This window comes from Bos javanicus, chromosome 1, assembly GCF_032452875.1.
Source record: "Bos javanicus breed banteng chromosome 1, ARS-OSU_banteng_1.0, whole genome shotgun sequence".
Taxonomy (NCBI): domain Eukaryota; kingdom Metazoa; phylum Chordata; class Mammalia; order Artiodactyla; family Bovidae; genus Bos; species Bos javanicus.
In genome coordinates, this window is record NC_083868.1 from 129,294,760 (window position 1) to 129,318,260 (window position 23,501).

The window sequence follows — 23,501 nt, forward strand, 5'->3', positions numbered from 1 at the left end:
AGAAAGTAAAAAATAAAAATAAGAAATAAAACGGAACGCAAAACAAAAATAAAATGCAAACGCACACACAATAACAGATAGTGAATGGGGGCAGGGGTGGGAGAGTGGGGCGAGTGAGCCTGGTTTCTAGGGAGGGGGCGGGGCATGGGAACCCGGTCTCCTTTAGGGCCCGCCCCCAGTGAGGAAGCAGGGTGCCGGCGGTTTCTCTCTGACTCCGCCCACCTCGGAGAACCGGAGTAGCGCAAGGTCAAGTTCTCCTTAGACCCTCCCTCTTACCCCCAGCGCGGGGGCGGGGCGGGCAGGTCCCGGGCTGACCCCGCCACCACTCCCCCCCACCCCGGAAAGGACGTTTCATGCGCAGGTCTGGCGCGGTCCTCGCCGGGCCTTCGGTGCAGGGCTGTTCGCGGGCGAGGAGCCCCGGTTCGGCGCCTCCGGGCCCCTAGTTCCTTGGAGTCCCCGGAGGCTCGCCGAGTGCCTCTGCGGAGCCCCGCAACGCGCAGGTAAGCGCAGCCATCGCCGGGCCTGTTCAGCCCCCGTTTACCCCGGCTGGCGGCCGCCGACACCTGGCCGGCGCCGGAGCGACAGGTGGAGGCGGGGCGCGGCGCCCGGTAGCCCATCCGGGTCGGGTGGACACTAAAGCGCCTCCTCTCTACCTCTGGCGCCGCCCATTCTAGCCACAGCATTATCAACCTAACCCCAGCTCAAACCCGAGCCTACCTTCAGCACTCGTGCACTCAACAAATACAAATAAGGTTTCACCCAACACTGCATGCCGTTGCGCTCCGTGCTGGCGGTATAGTGCGGGCCAACGAACGTGGTGCCCGCCCCCGTGGAGTTTGCAGTCTGGTGGGAGAGACCCACAGCAAATAGATAATCGCCACACGCTAGTGTAAAAGTTGAAACTGAAAGATCGATGAAGATAGTACGTGCAGAGTGCTGGGAGAGTAGGTAGCCGGTGGTCCCTATCTATAAAGAATACCGGGAGCTCACTCTTCAGTATGAATGTAAGGGTTCCAAAGCGGAGAACCACAGAGCAAGCACACTTATTGGGAGGGACTGTGGCTTCTTTGAGAAAAGGAAGGTCTGGGGGCCTGGCCCACTGAGAGCTGGAAGAAAAGCAAGTTCCTTAACTTCCTCCTCTGTAAAATGGGACTGTTCCTCCCCATTAGCGATTGAGACGTTGCATGTAAGTAATTTAGAGGTATTCAAACGTGCAGCAAGTGAGGTAAAGGTGAAGATGTTTAGATTGGGCAGGGCATTGATCTGGGCTGAACGCAGTGTGCTGCTTACAGGCAAACTCACTTCCCCTCTCCTGGAGTCCTGTCTCCTTGTCTGAGTAGAATCTCTCAAACAGCTTCTTCTCTGAAATGATGACCAATTTAGTCACTCACTATTTAACTGATGCCCACTCCCCACTGGTCCTGCCCTCCTGGAGCCCACGTTGGGTGAGTCAGGTGAAGTATACTGACAGTCCCAGCCTGGTGACCGTGGTGCTCTGGGAGCACAGCCTGACCCTCTGGCCTTGCCAGGGAAAGCCCTTCTGCTCCCAACCAGGGCCGGGTATGCATTTCCCAGAAAGCCTCGGTTGCCGCTGCCAGCTCAGCGAGCCCCCTGAGAACACAAGGCTCATACTCCTGAGCTGAGCGTTGACTTGACTGTTTTCATTGGTGGCATTACCGCTTCAGGAGACAGCAACCCTGCTGGTCCCTTGCTGGACCCTCAGGGATTTAGGAGCACGTTGAGGGCTTCAGAAGACACCTGGCTGCTGACTGCTTGGTATATTTTATTGTCTTGGATGATGCCAATTCCTTCTTTGGCTCTGTTTATAGTGTTGGTGTTGACTGAGGATTTGCCCCATGAAAACAGGCCAGGAAGCCCAGGGAGTGGCTAACACAGTTGAGAGAGAAGTCTGGCGTGGTTTGTGAATAGGGATTAAAAGAAACAACAACAGAAGGTTGCTCGAGGAAAGGGGAGGAGAGGGCCAGCTTTGGGCAGCCACTATGTTTCCCCTCACAGACTGTAGCAATACCACTTGTGGAGAGCAAAAAGGGAGTGCTGGGTTAGGCAGTCACAGACCTGGGTTCAGATTGTTACTGCCTAGCTCTGTGTCTGGCCCTGGGCAGGTCACTTATTGTCTGATTGTGGGAGCTGAAGACAGCGTTTGATATCTAGTTGGCGCCGAAGAAATGTAACCTCCCTCCCTCTTCCCCTAAATAAACTAAAAGAGCGGTAGTAATAGTGCTTACTTCAGAGCATTATTATGGGGATTTAATGTACATAAAATACATAGGTCAGAGTCTGACATGTAGAAGTTACTGCTGCCATTGCAATTGTTATTCTTTATTCTGGGTAAAAATTGATAAAACGAGATGGGAGGTTGGTTCTGAGGAACTGTGAGGGGTGATTAGTGGAGAAGTTGGGTTATCTATTGCAGTGGTTTTACCGGAAAGCATCAGCCCTGGCAGCAGAAAGGGGTGTTCTGTGTGATAAAGGGCCTTTTGAGCAGCCAGGCTGTCAGAAGACTCAAGCCAAAGAAAAGAGCAAAAGCATGGGGGTGGGGGTGAGGGTGGGGTAGTACAGTTGAAAGAGACCTAATGTTGTCTTGTTTGGGTTGTCTCTAGCCCACAGCTGGATGTGGGTCCCCCGTGAGGGGCTGGCTGCCCCTGCTCCTTGCTGGCCCCTGCCCTCCTATGGATATGGTAATTGCCTGAGACTGGTTGGTCCAGGAGCTGTGGAATCCGATTCTGTAAGCCCTGTACCCAGCAGAGTACTGGGGGCATAATGAATGAATGAATGAAGAAACCTAAACCTGCAGGGCAAATTTCCCAGTGTATTTAAGTGTGCTGTTAAAAGAAAGGAGTATGAAGATAGGGAGAGATAGCTACTGTTTTTAGGCCCTTGCTAAGGGCCGTTTTCATGTATGTTGCAACTTAGTGGTGAACACTGCAGCTTTGGAGTCAGATGAAATTACTGGTGTGATCTCACACGCATCGCAGAAGCTCTTTAAAGTGCACTTTTGTATCTGTAACGTGGGACTCATTGTCCCTTATTCACAGGACATTCAGTAATGCTTGTATATAAGTATGTGGCTTGCTGTCCTCAGCACACAGGCTTCCCAGGAGATGCAAGAGACATGGGTTTGATCCCTGGGTTGGGAGGATCCACACACACACACCTGCACACATCCTCATCATGCAGCATGAGGTATCAGAAGTACTCAGTCAATAATAGCTGCAGTTATTATTATTATCTTGATAACTGCAGGTAATATTATTATTATCTTGATAATTCTCCCAGTGATCTCCACTGTGAAGGCAAAGAGAAGGCCACAGACACAGATGGGTGGCATTGATTCTAAGCTCAGTCCCGTCTGGAAGCAGAGGCTCTGTGCAGTCTGGGCAGACACTAACCAGACAGCTTTATGTGCATTTCATTCATTACTTAAAGCTCTTGACTATGTGAAATCTTAAAAGGAAAAAGAATTGCAAAATGATAATTTATGTGCCTTTCAAGTTCAGGTATTTTATCATCGAGATAAATCTTCCATGCATCTATGTTAAACCACTTTGGGCTGTCGAAGCTTTTAAATAAAGTGGCTCGTCCTGACCAGTGTCTGTCTTTGCTCGTTTATCATAGTTCCCTGATAGACAGACAGATCCCATTTTGCAGGGCAGGCCTCAGGACAGCAACTCCTGCCCCACTGTTTTAGACATGCAGTTCTGCATGGTGTGTTTAACAAACCACAGTGGACTCATGATCCCTTCATCACTGTCTCACTCACGTACTCATAGACCCACGGCACCAATCTTGGAACGAGGAATAGAAAGGCATTCTGTGGTCAGTGTGAACCTGGGGAAGTCAGCTCCAGGGGAATCTCAGGTTCCCAGTGATGGGTTTGGGGATGAAAATGCCTTGGATGAAGGTGGCAGTGTCTTCTAGAAGTCAGGGCTGTCTACCCTTCCCATCCAGAAGTCCCATCTCTGGGCCTGACCTCCCGCTGGGTAAAGGTCTGATCTGCATCTCTGTGCCTCCCTGCTGCCCCTGCCTCTGGCCAGAGCTTCCCTGAAAGCCAGAACCCCTGCAGCACATGCAGGAGCACAACCTGCTTAAGGAAGCCTTTCTGAATCGACCCTGCATTCCCATGGCCCCAGTGGGCATCTCTGACGGATATTGCCTCTCCAGCTACTCTGTGGGCTGTGAGCACTTCCACAGCTACTGGACTGAGCATCCCTGGTACCCAGCACCTATCTTGCTCATTGTCCTCTCTCCTCCCCGCCCCCCCCCACCCCCACTTCTATTCATTCTTCAGGCAGCGTCCTGGGGATTAGAATGCTGAGACGAAGTGACACAGCCTCCACCCTCACGCAGCCCAAAGACATCATGAGACAGATTATTGATAAAGACAGTATTGAGCACATGACCACACATATATTGTCAAATTTTAAACTGAATTTACTGCCTTGAACGAGAAGCCTGGCATGCCAGGAGAAGCATAAGGTGGGATAGATATAGAAATGTATCAATATACATAGAAGAGACCCATAAATGTTAATTGGGGGCTTATACTCAGTTATTTATATATCTTTGAAGACTATTGGATAGTATAGTATTTTTCAGTAAATGCTGGCAAATAATATATTTTATGTGACCAGGGTAATCTTATAAGAATGTGTACTTTAAAAATCATTGTGCTTTGGCTTCAAAATGGGAGAATAATGCTAGCGCTCCAGTTTACTTAAACCCCAGGGCCCCCAGGCCACAGACTGGTACTGGCCCATGCTGCACAGCAGGACTGAGCAGTGGCTGGCCTGTTAGGAACCGGGCTGCACAGCAGGAGGTGAGCGGCAGGCAAGGGAAGCTTCATCTATATTTACAGCTGCTCCCGTCACTCACATTACTGCCTGAGCTCCACCTCCTGTCAGATCAGCAGCAGCATATAATAAATAAAATGCGCCTGAATCATCCTGAAACCACCCCACCCCCCAGTCCATGGAAAAATTGTCTTCCAGGAAATCGGCCCCTGGTGCTAACTGCTGACTTAACCCTTTACAGTTACAGAGCCCTGCCTTGGATGTTGTCTTGCTGGGTGTGCTAGTTCTCAGAATCACACCTCTTATACTGGGTGGTGGCAGCTAACGGACGTCCAGCTTGCCTCATGGCAGACCAAGCACAGTGGGCATTGAAGCCCTGTCCCTTCAGAGCCATAGGGTCCACTGAGAGCCTGTTTTTCCCTCCTTCTTTGATACCTCTAGGCACCAGGCTGAGGTTCCAGCATAGATTTTATGACGTTGCGTCTAGAGACCTATGATTTGAGGGGGAAGGACACAGCTGACTGCTCTTGTCCAGGTCGGGAGGGGCACCTGTCTGCATGCAGCAGAGGGTGGGTGGGTGGGTGGATGAGCTGGCAGCGACCTGCTCCTGCAGAGCCCTGCCGTCCCAGTGTGGTCCCTCTTGAGGAGCCAGGGTCCTCTCCAGAGGGGCACCACACCTGCCTCGAGCCCAGTCAGTCCCTCTGAGAACCAGGAGAAAATCATACTAGAAGTCCAGCGTTAAATAAGACATGATCCAAACAGCCCCAGGAAACGTTCCCTCTCCACGACTGAATGTTATTAGAGAGTTACTTTATTTGTTTGGCCAGTGCTGATGGCAAAATACATCTTTGATCCCCACCTGTCTTAGAAGTGGACCTTATTATGAGAGATGAGCGGCCGTTTTCCCCGAAGCAAGGGAAGGGAAGCTGCATTGCAGTGCAGAAATTGAGCACCAGTCTTGGTGGGTTGGGGTTGACTGCTGTATTCTCAGGGTACAGCTCTAATAGGATTGCAATCGTGTGGCTCTGGAAATCTGCCTTCCATAAGGCTGACACACAGCGGCGGTATTTATGCCTCTCGGAAGTGCATGTTAAGTGGTAGGTATTTATGAAAAGGGTTCTAAGGAGTAAACATGCCCATCGGTCATCCCGGAACTTTTTAGAGCCCCTAAGATGGTTTTAAATTAGAGCCTACCTTCCTTCCTGCCTTCCCCCTTCCATCAGCAAACTGCTCCCTCCTTGCTTCCTGTTATAAAAATGAACTGTCAAGGCAGGACACAGCCCAGGTAGGAGCGTGGGAACCGACTGGGAGAATTAACATATTCAAGGCAAACATGTAAGGGGTAAGCACCTTGGTTCCGATCCTTCCCACCCAGTCACAGCACTGGCAAGAGAGGAGTGTGGAGCATGACTGACCAACAGGATCAGCCTAATTGCCCCTTAACCACCAGCACCAGCTGCTCTGCTGTCAGCCAGTCTGCTTGCTGAAAAGGGTTGGCAATTGGGGGGAACGAATGATGAAGACAAGTGATGCAAACTAAGCCAAATTTGGGCTCAGTCAGTGGCATATGGGAGAGGATGAATGTCAGTCAATCAGGGAATCCCACCAGGCCAGAGAAAGAGCAAGCTTCGAAAGGCTAGAAGTTTCTCTCTGAGCAGGTGATCATTAAAACAGAATGCCTGTTACATGAATTAGTGTGTAGGAGTCTAACTTGAAATCATTGCTAACTTTCAAATGTTCATTTTAAAGATCAGAAATTGGTGTTTATTACTCGAACCCTATACTTAGTTTCAAAGACTGCTCTGTTTTTTATTTCTCCCATCTGGCCTTCCTTTGAAACTTTTATGATAGTATTGGTCCATCTTGTGTTAATATTTTTTGTGTGAGATAAGGGATGCCAGTGTTGCCCAGCTTATATTTTATGACTAATCCAAGGGCTGTAGATGATAAATGTAGAGGGGCTGCCTGTTTCACATGTCACTGAACTGCTACCCTTTGGTTTCTGGAATTCTGTCTCAAGAAAATAATTGAAAAATGGAAAATGCCACTATATAAAGATGTATCATTATTTATAATGGTGAAAACTTAGAAGTGACTTACTCTACAGTATAAGAGGGTTAGTCAAGTTTCAGAGACCAGGTTGGTGGAATATTTAAAAATAGGAAGATTAGTAATGAGGGAAGTCATTACCTGTTCAGTGAACAGAACACTGTTATATGAAAGATGTACTCAAGAAAATAGTCTAGGGATGTCCCTGGTGGTGCAGGGGCCAAGACTGCACTCCCAATGCAGGGGCCCCAGGTTCAGTCTCTGGTCAGGGAATGCCACAAGTAAGACCTAGCGCAGCCAAATAAATATTTTAAAAAAATAATCTGTAAGGGATGCCTTGAAGGGACAAGACTTGCAGTTGAACAGTGGAACAATGGATACCTTTTTCTCATATTTTAAACTTTCTATTTTTTTTTATTACTCCTCTAACTTTTAAATTCTAAAACAAGCCAAATTAAACAATGATCTTTATGCTAATTGCCGTTTGAAGTTCACTGCCTTCGTGGCCTTATCCTGATTAAATCTTTCACTTAACAATTTCTAAGGCCAAGTTTGGCTCCCTGCCTCTGTGTCTCTGGTCGAGGCACATCCTCTGGGTCCACTGGCTGAGTGGCCCAGAGATGTGCTAACTCTGGCCGTGCAGACAGATTTTCTGGGTTGTTTTAAGTTAGAGGAAGCTACTGCCCCTCCCTGCCCTGCAGCCTCACACCCTTCTGTCATTATTTCTCTTCCCTATTCCCCACCTAGTCCCCAGTGGTGGGTGGGGATCGGCAGTTTGGGTTTGCAACCTTTGGAGGCCTCGTTGGTAAAGTTTCAGCAAACTCTGTCCACAACACACATACACATTCACTCACACACACACACACACACACACACGCTTACTCCCTAGGTTAGTTACCACCATAACTGGTAACCCACAGCACTCTGGCTTTTTGTCCTGCTCAGGTCTTGGTATCCTGTACCTCGGAGCCTGAATTTTACATTCTTGACGTCAACTCTCCCTGGGTCAGCCCTGTCCCTGCATCCTCTGCTGCTTAGTGCTAGCAGCAGTTCTTGAACTCAACAGGCCATACACTTCGAAATCATGACATGTGTCCTTACTTGAGACAAAGATTTGAGTCTGCATGGCTTATTTGGGAGGAGATTCCCAAATAAAGAAGGGACATAAGGAAGTAGAGGAATGGGCCAGAGAAGCGCACATCGAGCAGGTCACCAGCGTGAACCACTGAAGTGTAAACCTACTAGGAGTCTCTAGCACCCCTCCCAGCATTAACCTCTTCTGGGGATTGGCAGCTGCCTATGTATATCTCTCACTGTGATCCATCATTGGTTGAACATTACTCCTTATGGGGAGTGATTTCTCTGGGCCTTCCAGCAGCCTCAAACACCAGGTAAAGCACCAGGGCAAAGGGATGTCGATGCAGACACACAGAAGATGCTGGCTTGCTAAACGACGAGTCCTGAGAGTTCAGGGCTCAGCTCGGACAGTGTCTCCTGGATATTCTTCCCTAAACACCATGAGAATGATCAGTGCACTAAACTGAAATAACCAAATCCATGGAACTTCCCTGGTGGTCCAGTGGTTAAAGAATCTGCCTTCCAATGCCAGGAGCGAAGGTTCAATCCCTGGTTGGGGAACTTAAATCCCACATGCCACACCGTGTGGCCAAAAATAAAAACCAAATCTGTAGTTCTGTGCTGAATCAGACACCTACTTATACTAAACTGAGGACTACATTAAGGATAACCAACCCTCAGTTTATGAAAAATCATACAACGAAAACTTTAAGTAAGAATACTACTACCATATTTTCCCCTGTACGTTGGGCTAGACTTCCAATATTTGATTTGTCACAGAACGTAAGTATTCTGCAGCCATGCACTTTGAGACCCAACACTTTAAAAAAGGGCCTGAGTATATAATAAGATTTATCTTTATTGTGGCAATGTTCCCCCTCTTTTGCTGTAGCTAGATTTTTTTCCTGTTATTTCTCAAGTACACTAGGATGATGCTAAAAGAAAAAAATCATTGGGAGAAAGCATTGAACCTCATTTGTATCAACTCATAATTAAATTATATTTCCAGTGTCATGTTTTAATATTAACACTGGATTCACCATCCTGACACTAATACCAGAGGATGGGAGAGAATTTCTGTAGTTATGGCCTTAGACACTGTGATAAATGTTTTGTAGTCATTGCCTCTATATAGAAACACTCCATCTCCAATTAAAGATTTAGTAAGCTCTTCCTCAAAATATCTGTTAACAATTGAGGCGCACACTACGGCTGTGCTGACATTTCAACTTAATTCACTCTATAGTTTAACTCGCATTCCATTTTATATGCCTGTTTGTATTTTTTTGTACGGAGGAGGAATAATGGCAGAAATTTGGGCACATATTGAAGATTCTAGAAATATTTCCATGTATTTATTATTATTGTCTATTGGCATATTTGTCACTACAAATGAAGGCCTTTCTCCAAGAGATGATTTAAAATTGTTCATGTAGCAAGCTCAATAGGATTTAGTAGCTAAATCTCATATGCTTTGAGTTATGGGCATTTTGGTATTTGCATAAGGATTCAAGATCCTGGTGTTTTAGAGAAATGAGGCCATTTCCCTTTAAGGTATGGTTTTGATACACATTCCGTAAACACTGAGATGGTGAATGCTTGGTGCTTGCACCCTATTCCCATGTCCTGGGTATATAACAGACCTCATTCCCTGATACCCGAATCTGCATCCTTGTCCTCAAAGTGCTCCCTGCGGCCACTCCAGCTCACTGGTACTGGCTCCCTAGATGAGGCCTATGGGCTCCCCGTGCCATGGCCCACCTTTTCATTGTGCCATTGCTGTGAATGATCAACAAAGGAATCTTTCACAGTCTCTCTACCAAAATAAGAAAAAAAGAAGAATTTCAGAGGTGGTTGGTTCCTTTATCTTGTACTTTTTCAGCCACCTCAGTGTTGTGCAGATGGCAGTCATCCAGTGTGTTAATGTTTGTCTCCTTTTTTCCTTTTATTGTATGCATTTTGATTTTTCTCCTTCTTCCGTTTTCCCCTCTCATGTTGCTCAGAAGATAAAGCAGGGAGCCCCAAATTATTTGCTATTTGGTCTCATCAAGTTTAGTTGCAGTGCTTTGTGTTGATGGGAATGTGTTGATGATGAACGTTGGTGAGATTTTCCTTTCTTCCCCCACCTCTTCAGGAAGAGCTCTCCTCTAGAGAGGTCACAAGTGACCTCTGTGTTGCGAAATCTTCCAAAACTTTCTCAGTCTGTCTTCGGTGCAACAGTCGACACCTCTGGCCGTGCCCACCTCCTGAACTTTTCTTTCGTGCATTTTCCTCCTTCTTCCCTGATGATGATTCTTTGACTTCCACCTGTTCCCTTTCCTCCACTGATGTTTTCAGTGGGGGCATCCCCAGGCCTCCTCTCTTGACTTCCCTTAGACTCCACATGGATGACTTCATCTTCACCCCTGGTTTTTAACGACCACCTTTACGAACAATATTCCCTGGTGGCTCAGAAGGTAAAGCGTCTGCCTGCAACATGAGAAACCTGGGTTTGATCCCTGGGTCAGGAAGATCCCCTGGAGAAGGAAATGGCAACCCACTCCAGTACCCACTTCCAGTATCCGGGAAAATCCCACGGATGGAGAAGCCTGGTAGGCTACAGTCCATGGAGTCACAAAGAGTCGGACATGACTAAACGACTTCACTTACCTGAACACCCTCTGCATCCTCAGCTCCATCACAGCTCCTCTCTGGAGCCCAGACCTTGGTACCCAGCAGCCTGCCAAAGGGTGCCTCTTGTGGCCCCCAAGAGCATCCACAGTCACATGTTTCATTTGTTTAGACTATTCTTACTTTCACAGGGCAACTAAATACTTGCCCCCCGGGGTGGTTTCTGCTCCCTCCTTGGGATTATAGGTAAACTGTTCTAAGCATGTCAGAAAGCTTCCATCTTGGAAAATCAAGTGTAAGACAAAGGCACAAACCAAGGACTGCTCCTCAAAACTCAAGGACTGAAAAGAAAACAAGTATTTGCTTATGGTCTCTACAATTCTGGGGGTTGACTGGGTTTAGTGAAGCAAATCTCACCTTAGGGGTCTCATCCAGGGGCAGTTAGTTGGTGGCTGGGGCCGGAGCATCTCATTGGCCCTCTCACGGGCCTGGAAGCTGGGACCTGGTTCCTACCTGCAGGAAAGCTGGGATCTGAGAACAGGCATCCCAAGAGGACGAGGCAGAAGCTCCATCACCTCTCATAACACACCCTCAGAAGGCTCAGAGCATCATTTCTTCTGTATTTATCCACCTACCCAGCTGCAGAGCAACAGAACAGAGGTAGGAGGCATGTCAGTGTCACACTGTGACTGTTGGAAATGAACCTAGCTACAGTCTCCAAACGTGTCTATCCCTTCGAGAACTACCCTAAATGCCACAGAAGCTTTACCTTTTAAGTAAAAAAAATTTTGGAATAGATGACATATTTACATGATTGGAAAGTTAAGAAAAAAGTAAATATAAATATACACAATGAAAATGGTCTTTCTCATCCCATATCCTACACCCCTGCCTCTCCATAGACAGCCACTACCTTGTAGCTCCTTCCATCCTGCACTTACCTGCCTCCTCTCACCAGACTGTGGATCCTCTGGGTCATGAACTATAGCCGTTGTCACTCATCCCCACACTGCCTGGCACGGGGAGCTCTGTGTCCACACCGTGCGGAGGAGGCCTGTGCCAAGGAGCAGGGAAGAAGAAAGAGCAGGGTAAGGTGACTGAGTATAGGTTTCTGGGTGGCCTGTGGTCCACCTTCTCTAATTTCATTTGGAGCCAAGTCTCTTAAAGGCAGTTACCACTTGAGGCCTACGTGGGTCCTCTCTCCATCTGTCACTGAGACTGGATCCTGGTCCCACCTTGTCCTGCCTGGCTTCATGGGTATTCCCCAGGAGGCTTGGGCTCAAAGCCTAGTTTTTGTGCTGTATCCCAGTTCAGCCAAGGACCACTCTCTGACAGCTTATCTTGTCCAAAAACAGCACCAGGAGGGGTTGCTGGGGGAAGGTGTAGTTGTAATATATCGTTAATGAGTTGCTGTCCTGATTAACATCCAGGAAAAGAAAATTCCTTCTTGAGGAGGTATCCTTAAATCATGTAGTCTGACTCTTTCTCTGCTGAGAAATATATTCCCTAAGGAATATCAATTGTTGTTGTTAAATTAAGGAGGCCAGTCTCTAACCCCCATGAGAAAAATTGACAGTTGTGCTAGTTGTTTTAAAAAAGGCTTTCTGCGAGTGTTTAAGATCCTTATCTGTTATAAGGAAAGAAACTTCACTCAAACTAAGTCAAGCAAAACTAGAAATATGATTATTAGAATAAAAAAAAGTTTCAGTGTGTCAGGTACAGCTGGATCCAGGTGCTCAGATGATGGACTGGGAATTGCACCTTCTCTTATCTTCCAGCAGCTCCTACCACTGTGCTGGCTTCACTCTCTAAGATAGTGACAATGGCAGCTCCAGACTTTTTATGGTGTTTACAGCTCCTGATTTCAGTGTTCATATTGAAAAGGGGCTCTGATTTGTCCTGTAGTTAAAGTTTTCTGGCCATCTTGATTGCATGACCTTCCAGAATTGTATGAGTGGTAGCAGAGCAGTTTCCAAAACAAAGAGATGCAAGACCTACACATAAAGTGGCCCATTGCTGGTGGGGATTCAAATTTCAAATTTCAGACTGTGAGGAGCACCTGAATTGCTAGTGGTAGGCCTAGGAGTTAGGAAAAAAAAACCCCATTGTACTGATGTCTCTATTTTTGTATATATTTGATTTTTTTTTTTTTTGGTAATAAAAAGTGTTTTTTAAAAGAAATGCAGTATAAAAAATAAGAGCAGTTTTTTTCTGACTTGGTTTGGGAATTCTCAACAAAAAGGCCTGCACATCCCTGTATGTTTATTGTCTGATTTTCTCACTCTCTCATTTTCTTTTCATTGTGTAAAGAAACCTTAATCCTTACTCTCCTCTAAGCTAGAGATTGGGACGGGGGAAACACATCATATTTGACTTAAGATTTGTGGGGTGTGCTAGAAGGGGCCTGAGGGTAAGGCAGTCAGGCGCTCTTTTAAGTCCATATCTCCATGGTTCCCAGGACAAAAGGCTTGGAAAATTCCAGCCAGAGGAAAGAAGGAGTCTACGCTGTCTCCTTCTGGTGATCAGTACTAGAGCCTCGGTTAATGTGGACAGAGCAGGTAAGAGTTTCACGGAGTCCTGGACATCCCCACATATCTTGCTGGGGGAAGGTTGAGATCTTCAGACAGTCACAGACTGGCTGCTATAAGAAATATTAGAGAGCATTTAGGTAGCCTTTTTCATTTTGTAGGTGGGGAAACTGAAGTCAGAGGGGTTACATGACTTGCCCAAGGTCACACAGTGAATTAGCAGGAGCTGAATCTGGTACCACTTAATAGCTGCATAACCTTGAGTAAGCCCCATTACCTCTTGGAGTTTCAGTCTCCCTCACCTGTTGTGGAGACAGAATAATGGCCCCCCAAAGTGTCCACATTCCAGTCCCTGTGATTGGGTTTGAAACCTGTGATTAGGCTTGGTTACATGGCAGAAGGGAATTAAGTTGTAGACAAAATTAATGTTGCTAATCAGCTGACCCTAAATTTATCTGGGATCATCCAAATGGGCACCATGTAATCATAAGAGTTTTTATAAATGAAACAGCAAGGCAGGAGAGGCAGTTAGAGTGATGCAATGTGAGGAAGACTCAGCTGGCCTTCGCTGGCTGGGAAGATAGAAGGGGCATGAGGCAAGGAATACAGTGGCCTCTGGAAGCTGGAAAAGGCGAGGAATGGATTCTCAGGTTTTCCTGGTGATCCGGTGGTTAAGAATTCTCCTGCTAATGCAGGAGACATGGGTTCGATCCCTGTTCCGGGAAGATTCCACATGCCATAGGGCAACAAAGCCCATGGGCTGCAACTCCTGAGCCCAAGCTCATGAGTCTGTGAGCTGCAAGTACTGAAGCCCTTGTGCCTAGAGCCCATGCTCTGCAACAGGAGAAGCCACCACAGTGAGAAGCCCGTACACCCCAACAAAGAGTAGCTCCTGCTCACTGAAACTAGAGAAGGCCTTCACTTAGCTATGAAGACCCAGTGCAGCCAAAAATAAACAAACAAACAAAATTTTTTTTAAAACCTCCCTTGTTTGGGACTTCCCTTCCAATGGTTAAGACTCTGCACTTCCATTGCAGGGAACATGGGTTTAAAACCCCGGTCTGGGAATTAAGTTCTTGCATGCTATGTGGCATGGCCAAAAAAAAAAAAGAAACAGATTCTCCCTTGGAGCCTCCGGAAAGGACTGCAATCCTGCCAACACCTTGATTTTACTCATGTGAGACCCCTGTTGGACTTGTGACTTCCAGAACTAGGAGATAATAAAATGTATGTTGTTTTCAGTCACTCAGTAAAGGAGGGGAGGTTATCATGTCTTTCTCACAAGACTGGAGTGTGAAGTCAGGGAGATAATGTCCAAAAATTGCACAGCAAACCCCCAGATTGTAGTAGATGCTTAATGAACAGTGTTGATGGTGAGCAGTGGCGGTGGTGAGCAGTGGTGATCATTAACACAGAATAAAGGGAGAGGAGCTGATGGCAGGTGCTTCTGAAGAGCCAAGGTTGCTGCCTTGGTGAGGTGTGAGGTTCAGAGCTAGCAGGAGGCAGGTAGGAAACACCAGATGGCCCAGGTCGGTGGCCAGAGGTCCCATGCAGGGAACCCTTCTGCTCTAATAGTCCACACGGCCTTCCTCCCCCAACTCTTCAGCGCTTACATCTGGCAGCGCCATCTTACATGGGAGACATGGGAGCTGGGAACGGCTGGCCCTGGGGTCTCCCATCAGGCAAGCCCTGCTTTAGAGATCTGTGGGATGTGGGCCACTCCCTGCCTGGACCCTGCTCAGCCTCGTGCCTTTGCCTGCCCTGTAGCCTTAAGAGTGATCACTGCCACCCCTGGTGGTGGCCACAGAACCTCAGGGAGCTTGTTCCGGCCCAGGCAGTGTGCCAGGCACTCCACAGCAGAGCCTGTGTCACTGTCTCCTCCAATCTTCATGACCGTCCTCTGAGGCCAGCCGCATGTCCCATGTTACAGAGGAGCAAACGGAGGCTCCAGAAGCTCAGGCCATCTGCTCAAGGTCAAACAGCTTATCAGTGGCAGAGCTGGGCCTACGGCTGGTTTCCTCTGACCAGACCCAGCCTCCTGTACAAGACTGGTCACTGGGTGGGAGAAGGCTGACTGGAGGGGCTTGGGAGCACTGCATTTGGATGCAGTGGTACTGTGAGGATGGGGTCCCACAAAGTCTCCATAAGGGCATTCACATCTGCTCTGTCTCTCTCCAGGTCATCTAGGCTGTATCAATATTTTACTTCCTCAAAAGACATATGCTGACATTTGTACTGTTAGATGATATTGAGGAATTTTTGTTGATGTTAATTTTGTCAGGTGTGATCATGGTATTATGAATAGGTAAGAAAGTGGCCGTGTTTTAAAGTGTCCTGTATTTTTAAAGTATTCAGAGGTGGAATGTCATGGTGTTTATAATGTGTGTACTTTAATATAATTCAAGAGGAAAGAAAGGTGAAGTAAATGTGGAAATGTATTAATGAGCGTATGGAGACAGTTGTGTTGCAGTCCATTACACTGTTTCCTCTACTTTTCTCTATGATGTAATTTTTTATAATAAAAAGTTGTTTTTTCCTTTTTTAAAATCATTTGCTGATGCTTTCGGACACACTTTAGACATAGCCCTGTACCCCAGTGGAGAAGGAAATGACAACCCACTCCAGTATTCGTGCCTGGAGAATTCCATGGACAGAGGAGCCTGGCGGGTTACAGTCCACAAGGTCACAAAGAGTCGGACAGGACTGAAGCGCCTTAGAACTGAACTCCGGAAATCCACAAATAAATGACAGCGGGAGTGGGCGGGGCTTGGGAGCAGAGGGGGAGGCGCATGCAGGCAGAAGGCGGGGCAGCCCCCGGAGAGCCGGGCTCCTAGGAGAAAGATTCTGGCTGTCCTAGTTGTAGGTGCTCTTGTAGAGCTGTTTGTAGTCAGTCGGGATCTTTTTTGATGGCTGACCGCAGACAGAGTCCCTGCGGAGTGCGACTGTCCTCCACCAGGCAGGCTGAATTGTCCTTCGTGGTGGCGTTACACCTTTCATGTGATGCTAGGAGGAAAGGACTGTGGTGTTTTGTCCAACATTTTCTCACGACACAGACACTAGACGAATTCATTTGTCGTTGCTGATTCCCAAGCACATTTTTTTGTTTGTTTGGCAAATTCTGTAATCTTTTGGGTTGCACATGAAAGTTCATTTTTCAAACTTAGCATTGGAAGAGATAATCAGGTTCCCTGATCTCCCGTCAGCCTCCTCTTTCTTTCCATTTTTCCTTATCAAAATAGGCAGCCGGTGAAGAACAGCCCACAGAGTGTTTGTTCTTACTTTATCTTCTCAGTATTTCCAAGGACTTTGCCAAATCTGTAGAACTGTGTTGAACATCTTTTAATACACACATCACTGCCAACCAAGAGGCCAGCCTTGGCCAAGTACTGGTTTAGTTGTCTAAATACCATGTCATTCTTCCATGAGCACTCTGTTTCTTCCCTATAAGCCTTTGGAGATAGGAACACATAATAGGTGACCTCTGAGTGGTAATTTCATAAATTCTGGGTGAAATGAATTGTATCAGATCAATATATCTGTAGACTCATCACATTTTCTGAGCTGCAAGGGACTCTAAGATGAATCTGGTACAGCTCTGTTAGTGGAGGAAACATTCATTTTAACTGCATAGTCAATTCTCAATTAACAAGGGTAATGGAGTGGAAGGAAGTCAGTGATAATCAAAAATCATGGTGAAAATAAAATTGCAGTCAACAGTGGATTTTCTGGGGGCTCATTAACTGGTTTGTGAATTAATTGAGGTTAAGCCACAGTGGACCCCAGGATGTCATTGCCGTGGTAATTGGTCAGCAGCTGCTCACCACCTGGGCTCCACCCACCCTGTCTGTCCCAGGGAGGAGAAGGGTTTCCTGGGGACTGGTCAAGCAGAGCTAGCTGACCTTGGCCAGACTAGTACCATGAAGACACAGATTTCAGTGCTGGGAGTTAGATGAAGACTGCTTTTAGGGCTTGTTGCCCCACCCCTTGAGAAGTGGTTCTCAAACTTGAGCTTCATCAGGCCCACCTGGAGGGCTTGTGAAGCCCCAGATTGCTGGGCCCCAGCCCTGGTTTCTGATTCAGTAGATCTGGAGCGGAGCCTAAGAGTTTGCATGCCTCACAAGTGCCCGGGTGATGTGATACCTGCCAGTCCAGGGACCTCACTTGGAGAACTGTGGCTTTCCAGACCATTCTGGTTCTCCCAGCTGCACATTAGAACCACTTGGGGAGCTTTATAAACCTACTGGTAGCTGATACAACTTATCCAGTTATACGAGAGGCTGTGGAGGTGGGACCCAAGAGCAGGTGACTTTAAAGCTCCGGGTGATCTGAATGTGCATCTAGGGTTGATGACCACTGCTCTCGGGAATGTTCTCCAACATCTCAGTTATCTGCATACAAGTCTCATGGTTTTTCCCCTATCTTTACTCCCTGTACATTTAATATTTCTTTAAAGTTTTTTATGTAAATAAACTTATTTTAAAAGAAAATTATATTCCCCCTTCATGTAGGAAAATTAGTTTCACAGGCCAGCTGTGCCTGTTACATGCTTGTAATAGCAAACACATTAAAGAGTGCTTAAATGTGTATGGCTTAGAATCATCTTGCACCCCATCACACTTTGGGAGTCTCTACTCTAGAACTATGCTTTTTACTCTTTTTTCATAAAGGTGATGGAATACAGTATTTCTGCTTTTCCTCCCCTCCCACTGGTCAGGCAAGGTTGTGCTAACTCTTGGCACACCTGGTCTTTTCCCCTCAGAGATACAGGTTGGAATGCAAGTGAGTGTGATTTCATTACAGAACAGCCTTGGTTGAGAGATAATCTTTACTGTTAAGAAACGAATTCACCAGTGGGAAAAGAATCTAGATAAACTGTGGTATGGCCAGAGAATGGAGTACTACTTGGTGATGAAAAAGAATGACTGATGGACTCACCCCCTGGGTGACTCCCAGATGGTGTGCTGCGTGAAAGCCAGACTCAGAGACTAGACACTGCAATTTAGAACAGTAGTTGCTTGTGGGGAGGGGTACTGGGAGATTGAGTAGGAAGGTGCACGAGAGGACTTTGTGGGGCAGTAGGATGTTCTGGGTCTTGATAGGGGTTGGAATTACATGGTTGCATGCATTTGTCACAGTTTGTTGAATGGTACCCTCAAGATCTGTGCATTTCATTCTATGTTCAAAAAATGGGGAAAAGAGTTAAACCAATAGTGAACTCCAGTCAGTGATATCCTTGCTGCTGTTTTCAGGGAGAAGGGTACTGCTTTCTGCAGCTTACTTTGAAAGGCATCCAAAAGCTAAGCTGGATTGATGAATGGATGGATGGATAGATACATGACAAAACAAACACAATAAAATATCAATGGTAGAATCTAGGTAGGAGATATCCAGGTGTTCCTTTTAAAAGTCTTTCAACTTGGCAGGATGTTTGAAAATCTTTCCCATGAAAGATTGAAGAAAATTTGACATATGCATTCAAAATAGCAAACCAGCACTTCCCCCACATGTCTGAACTCTCTGTATCTGCCAGTGCAAGGACTCCCTCAGAAGACAAGCTAGAGGGTCAGAGGCGTGAGCCAGGTGTGGAAGGATGGGGGACCCTTAAGAGAGGCTGCTGCCCTAGGAGAGAGGCTCCCTGTGCTGGGGCCCCTGCAAGAGGAGAAAGTCTAGACACCCCCTTCTTCCACCTATGCTGTGTCCTGGGTGTTCCCTGGGAGGGGCTGTGCAGAGGCTGTGTCAGATGTGACCTGCAAAGACCACCTGGACCCCGTTATAGAAAGGCAGTAGGAATGGGTGAGGAGTAGAGGGCTTTCCCAGGCTCCTCCAGCCAGCAGAACTCCAGCACATGCCAGCCCAGGGTCTCCCTGGGTAGCCCTGAACCCAGGGATGTGTCTGGGGGAGAGTCGGGGCACTGAGGCTTCCCATCATGGGGATCAGGCAGATGCTGTGATGGGCTGTCTAGGGGGCCCACAGCACTGACCAGGGACCTGAGGCATCTCCCTGGACTGTTGGGTCCTCCCCACCCTCCACATGCCCACACTACACACCTGTGACACACCTCCACAGCACAACCCCACAAGACATCCGCAAGCTGGGAACAAAACCTATAACACAGGAACTGTGAGTCGTTTAGTCTGTGTCTTACCCAGGATACAGCCCAGGGGCCAGCCTCTCAGTAGCTCTGAGGATCTGTTCCAGAGAGATGGGGAGGAAGGAAGTCAGCATATCTGAGATTTTGGCGATGGGTAGGTGTCATCAAGCACACGTCTCAGTGGAAGGTTGCTGCTAAGTCACGAGGATCAGACATCTTAGTTAACAGTTTTAGTGCCTTTCCAAGTATGGAAAGGTGCAAGAACTGGAGTTGTACAGTCAGGCCACTCAAGATGGCTGTTCTCTTGTTCTCTGGACATCCCATGCCCGACCAGTGCCTGCTTCACCTACACCCTCTGCACTGGACTGACCTTCCTAGCTACTCATCCCCACCCTGACTAGTGATCATTCTTATCAAAAGGGGCTGTGAGTAGTGTGCTCCCCTCTGCTGGTTTCGCTGATGACCGATGAGCCAAACTGAAGTAATCCCCTCTATGACTGGCAAAACTCCCCCTACCCTGGGAGCAAAGACGGCCTTACGTCCTGCCCGCCAGGTGCCATGTCACTCCAGGACTCCACTCCAGACTCATAAGCTCTCCCATCCTTTAAACCATTGATGACTCTACTGCTGACTGCAGGCTTTCTTCCATCTGGAAGCTGAACAAGCCCAGGGCTTGTAGGCCTGCAGGGTGCGACCCAATAGGGGTTCATAAAAATTTCTCCTGAAAATATCTAACTCTCTGAAGTCCTGTTCTGCCAGATTTTCCCAGAACACAGAGTGCATTCTGCCTGAACCCCTTTCAGGATGTTTTGAAGATTGATGACTACAGTGGCTGAGGACTTCATTCTTGTAGAACTAGGTGGCGAGTGGCATTCTAAGTGGCACACCCCAACTGCAATCCCACCAGGCCCTCCACAGCACCCCCTCAGTGCATACACCCCTGACAACATGATTTCCACCACACACAGTGTAGCATACCCCGTCACCTGCCCTTGACCTCCCCATATCCACCACATACCTCCCCATGAAACACCTCGTAGACCATCTGTCAAACCCCTCCCTGACTCCTTGCAACACACACACCCAACACAGCCACAGCACACTCCCCACTGTGCATGCACGCACACACATATGCACACACCACCCTGCTGAGCTTTAAGTAGAGGCCCCCTTCCCTTTGCTATTGAGGATCCTCTATGCATTAATCTGGAGATCCAACCAGTCCATTCTGAAGGAGATCAGCCCTGGGATTTCTTTGGAAGGAATGATGATAAAGCTGAAACTCCAGTACTTTGGCCACCTCATGCGAAGAGTTGACTCATTGGAAAAGACTCTGATGCTGGGAGGGATTGGGGGCAGGAGGAGAAGGGGCCGACAGAGGATGAGATGGCTGGATGGCATCACTGACTCGATGGACGTGAGTCTCAGTGAACTCTGGGAGTTGGTGATGGACAGGGAGGCCTGGCGTGCTGCGATTCATGGGGTCGCAAAGAGTCGGACACGACTGAGGGACTGGTCTGATCTGATCTGATCTGATGCATTAACCTGCTCTTACCTTTCCTAACTCTCGCAAGGATCTTGAGCTACACTGGAAGGAGAAGAGTTTACTCCTGAGGGAAGGATTTACGATTGACGTCTAAAGGATGGTTAATATGTTGATTACATCTATTGTTTCTTAGAAAAATGAGTGAGCCCATCTTGAATAGCAGAAAGCCTGTGGCCTGAATGGAGGGGCAGTCTGGCCCCATCTTGGTTTCTCTGCCTTCGTGGCAGCAGGGAATGAAATGACCCAGCCTTTGTGATCAGATGGGAGCTTGTCCTGACTCTGTGTTTTGAGGTACCGCATCCTTGGATGAGCCTCGAGCTTCAGGGAACCATCAGAAACAAGATGATAATGCGTACTTCTCTGCATAGTGCTTGCAAAGATCAAAGATAACACAGAAGACAGCTCAGTCACCAGGCACAGTATAGATGCTGACAAAATATGAGTTAGACCTAAAAAGTTCCTAGTACGGAGTACACTAAATAACTCTTAGCTGTGGCCATGGTTCCTATTGATTATTGACTTAACATGATTGGGATATATTATTGTCATCCACAAGGGTTCAAAATGTGGAGAGAGCAAAATTTAGAATTTCTGTGGCTACAATGACATGAGCTTTTGCTTTGGCCACAAATGGCATTTTGAACATTTAAGTAGCTGCTTGTCATTTTTCCCATGCCTTACCCCCAGCTCCAAAGCAGGGTCTGGGTCCTCTGTACCCTGAGCACAGCGCCACAGGGAAGATGTTAGGAATCTGGGTGGTTGGCATGGTTTCTTGATGAGCAAGTCATCCCAATAATGAAACCGTGGAGCTCATCAGAACTGGGCTTTAGAAACAAAGCACCTTCCAAAGCCACAAAGCCATGGTTGTGTTCTCATTTACATGCTACTCTGTCAATTAACATTTACATGCCAATTAAATGGGACATTAAGCTGCCAATAGGCATGCAACGCTGCATGCTCAAATCCTCTCCGCTTCACTCAATGACCTGAATTCCTTGTCTCCCATCCATTCTCAAGGCTCTTCCTCACCCACATCCCAACCCCAACAGAGACAAGCCATGCCCCTGTGCTGGGTCTCCTGTGGAAGTGAGGTTCAGGACACCAATGAGTGTGGCTGGATACTTGTGGAATTCTAATCAGAATATGACCAAACGTTTCAGTTGCTTGGATGGATCTGAGTTAGCAACAATCCCATGTTTAAAAATGCCTCCTAGAAGCAGAAAAGACTACAATGCGAGAGACCCAGGTTCGATCCCTGGATTGGGAAGATCCCCTGGAGAAGGAAATGGCAATCCACTCCAGGACTATTGCCTGGAAAATCCCATGCACAGAGGAGCCTGGTAGGCTACAGTATGTGGGGGTCGCAAAGAGTCGAACACGACTGAGCTCCTTTGCTCCTTTGCTCTGCTTAGTGGCTGAGAGCACAAGGGATCCCCCTGGTACCTAAAGCAGCAGATTTTCAAGGAGCTGTTCTGCTGCCAGCCCTGCTCTTCCTAGTTTTAGGTAAGCTGATCACAGTGTGCAAACAATTGCACTCATCTCACACGCTAGTAAAGTAATGCTCAAAATTCTCCAAGCCAGGCTTCAACAGTACGTGAACCGTGAACTTCCAGATATTCAAGCTGGATTTAGAAAAGGCAGAGGAACCAGAGATCAAGTTGCTAACATCCGCTGGATCATGGAAAAAGCAAGAGAGTTCCAGAAAAACATCTATTTCTGCTTTATTGACTATGCCAAAGCCCTTGACTGTGTGGATCACTACAAATTGTGGAAAATTCTTAAAGAGATGGGAATACCAAACCACCTGACCTGCCTCTTGAGAAATCTGTATGCAGGTCAGGAAGCAACAGTTAGAACTGGACGTGGAACAACAGACTGGTTCCAAATCAGGAAAGGAGTACGTCAAGGCTGTATATTGTCACCCTGCTTATTTAACTTATATGCAGAGTACATCATGAGAAATGCTGTGCTGGATGAAGACAAGCTGGAATCAAGATTGCCAGGAGAAATATCAATAACCTCAGATATGCAGATGACACCACCCTTATGACAGAAAGTGAAGAAGAACTAAAGAGCCTCTTGATGAAAGTGAAAGAAGAGAGTGAAAAAGTTGGCTTAAAGCTCAACATTCAGAAAACTAAGATCATGACATCCGGTCCCATCACTTCATTGCAAATAGATGGGGAAACAGTGGAAACTGTGACAGACTTTATTTTGGGGGGCTCCAAAATCACTGCAGATGGTGATTGCAGCCATGAAATTAAAATACACTTACTCCTTGGAAGGAAAGTTATGACCAACCTAGATAGCATATTAAAAAGCAAAGACATTACATTGCCAACAAAGGTCCATCTAGTCAAGACTATGGTTTTTCCAGTAGTCATGTATGGATGTGAGAGTTGGACTATATAAAGAAAGCTGAGCACCGAAGAATTGATGCTTTTGAACTGTAGTGTTGGAGAAGACTCGTGAGAGTCCCTTGGACTGCAAGGAGATCCAACCAGTCAATCCTAAAGAAAATCAACCCTGAATATTCATTGGAAGGACTGATGCTGAAGGTGAAACTCCAGTACTTTGGCCACGTGATGCAAAGAACAGACTTATTTGAAAAGACCCTGATGCTGGGAAAGATTGAAGGTGGGAGGAGAAGGGGATGACAGAGGATGAGATGGTTGGATGGCATCACTGACTCAATGGACATGAGTTTGAGCAAACTCTGGGTGTTGGTGATGGACAGGGAGGCCTGGTCGTGCTGCAGTCCATGGGGTCACAAAGAGTCAGACACGACT

At 47.2% G+C, this 23,501-nt stretch overlaps 1 pseudogene; it reads left to right on the plus strand.

The window, feature by feature from the left end:
* Positions 1–417: 417 nt before the first annotated feature.
* The window catches only part of LOC133249621 (uncharacterized), a 171,031-nt pseudogene continuing 147,947 nt past the window's right edge, over positions 418–23,501 (plus strand).